Source organism: Squalius cephalus (genome assembly GCF_949319135.1).
Source record: "Squalius cephalus genome assembly, chromosome: 17".
NCBI lineage: Eukaryota > Metazoa > Chordata > Actinopteri > Cypriniformes > Leuciscidae > Squalius > Squalius cephalus.
In genome coordinates, this window is record NC_137138.1 from 646,634 (window position 1) to 653,710 (window position 7,077).

A 7,077-nucleotide genomic window follows, 5' to 3' on the forward strand; every position below is an offset into this window, starting at 1 on the left:
CTATGAGAGAGTGAGCGGTGAATCTCTCCTCTGTGATGTTTGTAAGCTCTCTGTATTCACACCTCTTATTTCCTCAGCTGTGTGTCACAGGAGCGCGTCACAGATGATCTGAGGTCAGTTTAGGGCAGATCTGAGGTCAGTTTCTGAGGTCAGTTTAGTGCAGACGGCTGGTGGTCCGTCAGGGTTACAGTGGGTGAAGAATGTGTGCCATGCAAACAAATACACACAGCCTCTGCCTGCGAGCACAACAAACACACACATCTGAGAGATGCGAGCACAACAAACACACACATCTGAGAGATGAAGGGCTAGCACTGCAATAGGGTCTCATAGAGTTAACATGAACTAGCCATGAACAATACATTTAAAGCATTCAATGTTAATTTCAACATTTTCTAATGCATTATTAAAATCAAAAGTTGTATCTGTAATTATTTAAAGGGCTAATATGAACAATTATAAACAATGTGACAAATGTTTTGCTCATTGTTAGGTAATGCATTATATGCTTATTGTAAAGTAACCAAAAACACACACAATTTCTCATTAACATCTAGAGTAGATCTATTAAGATGCAGGGAGTGTCTTTCTTTACATCAAATTTGTATTTATTATTATTATTATAAGTTTATTCATTTATAAATGTACATATATTTCTATTAAATTATTAAAATCAAATGTATGTTAGTTAAATCTTTTTTTTTAAATACAGTTTTTAGCCTCTGCTAAACTTTTCCAGATGTTATGAAGTCTGACAAAGAGTTTTATCACCGTATAGATCATTTAAAACGACGCAAAACAAGCCTATATCGGCAATAAAATCACGCGACATCGGAACCATGAAAGCCTCGTGTTGCTCTGATTAAAGAATTATTGATCGAGCACGCGCGCGCGCGCACATACAGCTGTAAACCATGCTGTAAACCCGCGTGGAAGCGCCGGTGTGTTGCCGTGGTGACGGTGGAGAGAGAGAGAGAGGGAGAGAGAGAGAGAGAGAGAGAGAGAGAGAGAGAGAGAGAGAGAGAGAGTTTGTGTGTGTGTCGGTGAATGAGGTTGTGAGCTCGTGAACGGTTTAACGGAAAGCATCGTTTTCTGGATGTTTTAAATCACCGACTTTCTTTCTCGAGACCCTCCGGCTGACGAGCGCGCGAACGTGAGTATCTTTTGTTCTCGCGCATTTACCTCAGATTTCTACATTTACCTCACTTTCTTAAATGAACACCTCCGATTAACGGAGAGAAACTGCAGATGAGTTTTATTTAGACCAAGACGACATGAAGACTTCAGTCAGAAAGTTGCCCGTTTGAATCGGTTTTGCGTCTTTTATCGTCGGCTCGTCCAGAACGGAAAGTCGTGGCAGGAGAAACGACGAGTTCCTTCTTTCTCCCCTCTCTTTTTTCTGGATTTTGAAAGCGTTTTCTTTGCTTTAACGTGAGATAACTTGAGATTTAGAGCTGGTGTCGGTGATAAATGTTAATTTCTTGTAGGTTTAATGTTTCTGTGAGGAGGATCGTTCAGATTTACTCATTCATACTCCATTTATCTAAAACAAAACGCTTTTATTTGCTTTATTTCATTCAGTAGTATGTCAGAAACACACAGTAAACCAAGCGGAATAATATTAACGAACATCTGACGGTATTATCGTGGATTAAAGATACTATCATGGACTTTATTATTGTAATATATATATATTTGTACACATACTAGGCCTATGTTATTCTAAAAGATCATGTCTTATTTTATGTATTGATTCCATTTGAACTATAATGATTCAGTTTAGAATAGCAGTGATTCATATTTGAACTGTAGCGATCCATTATTTTAGTATAATGTTTCATTTTAGAAGTTTTGATTCATTTTTCAATTATAGTGATTCATTTTAGAACTGTTGTGATTCATTTTTTAACTATAATGATTCATTTTTTAACCATTTTGAGTAATTTTTTTATAAATTTTTTTCTATAATGATTAGTTTTATAACTGCATTGATTCATTTTTGAGCTATATTGACCCATTTTAGAAATGCAGTGATACTTTTTTTAAACATGATTGTTCATATTAGAACTGCATTGATTAATGTTTTGTGCCTCTTTTTGTTTTGTGCCTCTTTATCTCACAATTCTGAGAAAAACGGTCAGAATTGCGAGTTATAAACTCGGAATTGCTAGAAAAAAGTCAGAATTTAGAGTTTATATCTTGCAGTTCTAATAATTGTGAGATCTAAACTAGCATAGAGTCACAATTCTGAGAAAAAAAAAGTCACAATTACATTTTTTAAAAGTTTAATAGTGATAATATTAGCTTTTTCCTCAGTTTAAACACCATCCTGACAGTAAATCAATCTCTCCGTTGTACATCAGTGTTTGATACCTGATTTCACTTTTATTTTTAAGTACTATGTGTCGAGAATGCCACTGCTTCAGGGACCCACAATGCCTTGGGCCGCAGTGATTTCCCTGCGCTGGCCCTTTAAGGTCTGCTTGAGGTTAGCCGGTTAACCAGCACTCGATCATCAGCGAACGCTCACTTTATGGAGGCTAAGAATAAGAGCTTGGACGGTCCAACCGTAAAACTGCAGGAGCCAAGAGAACACAAACACACACCTCTCATACACTGCCAGAGAGAGAGAGTGTGTGTGTGTGTGTGTGTGTGTGTGTGTGTGAGAGAGAGAGGCTTCCTCCATGAAGAAGTGGAAAACGAGAGCAGTTGTCCTGCAGTGTTTGTGGGCGTCAGGTAAACAGTGTGTTGTTCAGATCTCAGAACACACAGTGTGTGTGAGTGTGTGAGTGTGTTCAAACCCTCGTGAGCTGCCTACCTAGACAGCGTTTTCAGTGGTCATATAGATAGCAGAAAACCATGCAGGAAGACTTCAGAAAGCACCTTTCAGCTGGTTTGCCAACCGCCAAAAACGCTTAAGAAGAAGAAGAAGAAGGAAGACTTCAGATTAAGACGACACGCTGACTGATTGGCAGTGACGAAACAGACTTATGTCGTTCGCTTTAGAACTCCAGTGATTCATATTTGAACTATAATGAATCATTTTAGAACTGCAGTGATTCATTTATGCTCTTTAGTGATCCATTTTGAACAATAATGATTCACTTCAGAACTGTGTTGATTCATTTGGAACCGTTGTGATTCATTTTAGAACTGTATTAATTCACTTCTGATCTACAGTGGTTCATTTTTTAACTATACTGATTCATTTTTGATATACAGTGATTTATTTTAGACCGATAATGATTCATTTTAGAGTTGATTTGATTCATATTAGAACTGTGTTGATTCCTTTTGAACTATAATAACTCACTTCAGAACTGAGTTGAATCATTTCAGAACTGTATTGATTAATGATTCAGAAAAGTCGGCTGTGATTTGAAGACGTGTTTAACTGGTTACAGTAAGATCTTCTGTAACACGAGCCAGTGTGTGTGTATGTGTGTGTGTGTGTGTGAGAGAGTGTGTGTGAATGTGAAACCCAAGACCAGCATAGTGTTAAAATGCTAATTGAATGTGTGCTGGAGGTCAAAGGTCAAACAGACACAGCTGCTGTCTGGGTTCATATCAGGCACTCATCGTGTGTGTGTGTGTGTGTGTGTGTGTGTGTGTGTTTCTTAGACGTGTGTGTTTCTCAGACGTGTGTGTGTTTCTCAGACTGGTGAATCTGGATGTGGCCGGTTCTGTTTAAGGGCTGTAAATGGGTCACATGACGTGTGGAGTTTTCCATGCGCTTCCCAAACGGAGCCTGTTTGAGTGAATTAAAACCAGCCTTCAAATCAAGCTCTGAGGTCTGAGCGCCGGTGTGTGTGTGTGTGTGTGTGTGTCGCTCGGATGTCAGGCTGACCTGTAGAGCGTCTTCATTGTGCTCTGAGTGTGTGTGTGTGTGTGTGTGTGTGCTGTAATGTGGGTCAGTCATGCACACTGATAAGATTAGTGCTGTAGTAAACCAGTCTCTCGTTCTTATCTCTGTGTCTCGTGTGTTTTTCATCTGTGCTGCATCAAGCAAATTCCTCTTGCTCTCTCTCTCTCTCTCTCTCTCTCTCTCTCTCTCTCTGTGTGTGTGTGTGTTTGAGCTCACGGCAGGGTGTGTTTCAGCTCTGCAGGACCCTCGGCTCTTCCCGCTTGTGGGATTCATCATTCCCAGTTTATTATTCCCCAGCACTAACAGACTCAAGTGTGTCCAGTTACCAGATTGTGATTGTGTGTTAATGACCCACAGCTGTATGCAAATGAGCCGGCGCAGTGCCCAATCACGGCTGAGTGTTTTCATGATCACATGATTGTGTGTTTTGATTTGTGTTCGGCTACTGATGTCATTAGAAACTTTCATTACACAGCTGAAGGTGTCTGATAACAGCTGAAGTTTCCACTGGTTTTCCCACTGGTTTTCCACTAGTTTTCCCACTGGTTTTTCACTAGTTTTTCCACTGTTTTTTCACTAGTTTTCCCACTGGTTTTCCTCTAGTTTTCCACTAGTTTTCCTCTAGTTTTCCTCTGGTTTTTCCACTAGTTTTCCACTAGTTTTCCTCTGGTTTTCCACTGGTTTTCCACTAGTTTTCCTCTGGTTTTCCACTGGTTTTCCTCTGGGTTTCCACTAGTTTTTCACTGTTTTCCCTCTGGTTTTCCACTGGTTTTTCACTAGTTTTCCACTAGTTTTCCTCTGGTTTTCCTCTGGGTTTCTTCTAGTTTTCCACTGGGTTTTCCACTGGGTTTTCCACTGGGTTTTCCTCTGGTTTTCCACTGGTTTTCCACTAGTTTTCCTTTGGGTTTCCACTGGTTTTTCCTCTGGTTTTCCTCTGGGTTTCCACTGGTTTTCCACTAGTTTTACTCTGGGTTTCCACTGGTTTTCCACTGTTTTCCCACTGGTTTTCCACTGTTTTCCCACTGGTTTTCCACTAGTTTTCCTCTGGTTTTCCACTGGGTTTCCTCTGGTTTTCCACTGGTTTTCCACTAGTTTTGCTCTGGTTTTCCACTGGTTTCCACTGGGTTTCCTCTGGTTTTCCACTAGTTTTCCACTGGGTTTCCTCTGTTTTTCCACTGGTTTTCCACTAGTTTTCCACTGGGTTTCCTCTGTTTTTCCACTGGTTTTCCACTAGTTTTCCTCTGGTTTTCCACTGGTTTTCCTCTGGTTTTCCACTGGTTTTCCTCTGGGTTTCCTCTGGTTTTCCACTAGTTTTCCTCTGGTATTCCACTAGTTTTACTCTGGTTTTCCACTGGTTTCCACTGGGTTTCCTCTGGTTTTCCACTAGTTTTACTCTGGTTTTCCACTGGTTTCCACTGGTTTCCTCTGGTTTTCCACTAGTTTTCCACTAGTTTTCCACTAGTTTTCCACTGGGTTTCCTCTGGTTTTCCACTAGTTTTCCACTAGTTTTCCACTGGGTTTCCTCTGTTTTTCCACTAGTTTTCCACTGGGTTTCCTCTGTTTTTCCACTGGTTTTCGTCTGGGTTTCCACTGGTTTTCGTCTGTGTTTCCACTGGTTTTCCTCTGGGTTTCCACTAGTTTTCCTCTGGGTTTCCACTGGTTTTCCTCTGGTTTTCCTCTGGTTTTCCACTGGGTTTCCTCTGGTTTTCCACTGGTTTTCCTCTGGTTTTCCACTAGTTTTCCTCTGGTTTTCCACTAGTTTTCCACTGGGTTTCCTCTGTTTTTCCACTGGTTTTCCTCTCTTTTTCAACTGGTTTTCCACTGGTTTCCACTGGGTTTCCTCTAGTTTTCCTCTGTTTTTCCACTGGTTTTCCACTAGTTTTCCTCTGGTTTTCCACTAGTTTTCCTCTGGTTTTCCACTGGTTTTCCACTGGTTTCCACTGGGTTTCCTCTAGTTTTCCTCTGGTTTTCCACTGGGTTTCCTCTGGTTTTCCACTAGTTTTCCTCTGGTTTTCCACTAGTTTTCCACTGGGTTTCCTCTGTTTTTCCACTGGTTTTCCTCTCTTTTTCAACTGGTTTTCCACTGGTTTCCACTGGGTTTCCTCTAGTTTTCCTCTGGTTTTCCACTGGGTTTCCTCTGGTTTTCCACTAGTTTTCCTCTGGTTTTCCACTAGTTTTCCACTGGGTTTCCTCTGTTTTTCCACTGGTTTTCCTCTCTTTTTCCACTAGTTTTCCTCTGGTTTTCCACTAGTTTTCCTCTGGTTTTCCACTGGTTTTCCACTGGTTTCCACTGGGTTTCCTCTAGTTTTCCTCTGGTTTTCCACTGTTTTTCCACTGGGTTTCCACTAGTTTTCCACTGGGTTTCTTCTGTTTTTCCACTAGTTTTCCACTGGGTTTCCTCTGTTTTTCCACTGGTTTTCCTCTGGGTTTCCACTGGTTTTCGTCTGTGTTTCCACTGGTTTTCCTCTGGGTTTCCACTAGTTTTCCTCTGGGTTTCCACTGGTTTTCCTCTGGTTTTCCACTAGTTTTCCACTGGTTTTCCACTGGGTTTCCTCTGGTTTTCCACTAGTTTTCCACTAGTTTTCCACTGGGTTTCCACTAGTTTTCCACTGGGTTTCTTCTGTTTTTCCACTAGTTTTCCACTGGGTTTCCTCTGTTTTTCCACTGGTTTTCCTCTGGGTTTCCACTGGTTTTCGTCTGTGTTTCCACTGGTTTTCCTCTGGGTTTCCACTAGTTTTCCTCTGGGTTTCCACTGGTTTTCCTCTGGTTTTCCACTGGTTTTCGTCTGTGTTTCCACTGGTTTTCCTCTGGGTTTCCACTAGTTTTCCTCTGGTTTTCCACTAGTTTTCCACTGGGTTTCCTCTGTTTTTCCTCTGTTTTTCCACTGATTTTCCACTAGTTTTCCTCTGTTTTTCCACTGGTTTTCCACTAGTTTTCCTCTGTGTTTCCACTGGTTTTCCTCTGGGGTTCCACTAGTTTTCCTCTGGTTTTCCACTAGTTTTCCACTGGGTTTCCTCTGTTTTTCCTCTGTTTTTCCACTGATTTTCCACTAGTTTTCCTCTGTTTTTCCACTGTTTTTCCACTAGTTTTCCTCTGGGTTTCCACTGGTTTTCCTCTGGGTTTCCTCTGGTATTCCACTAGTTTTACTCTGGTTTTCCACTGGTTTCCACTGGTTTCCTCTGGTTTTCCACTAGTTTTCCACTAGTTTTCCA

General features: G+C 41.0%; 1 protein-coding gene across 1 annotated transcript in view; it reads left to right on the plus strand.

The window, feature by feature from the left end:
- Positions 1-923: 923 nt before the first annotated feature.
- lhfpl2a (LHFPL tetraspan subfamily member 2a) overlaps positions 924-7,077 on the plus strand; it is a 29,577-nt gene continuing 23,423 nt past the window's right edge. The window contains exon 1 of the mRNA XM_079847196.1: positions 924-1,153. The gene's annotated coding sequence lies outside the window, so the exon portion shown is untranslated. The remainder of the gene's footprint in view (positions 1,154-7,077) is intronic.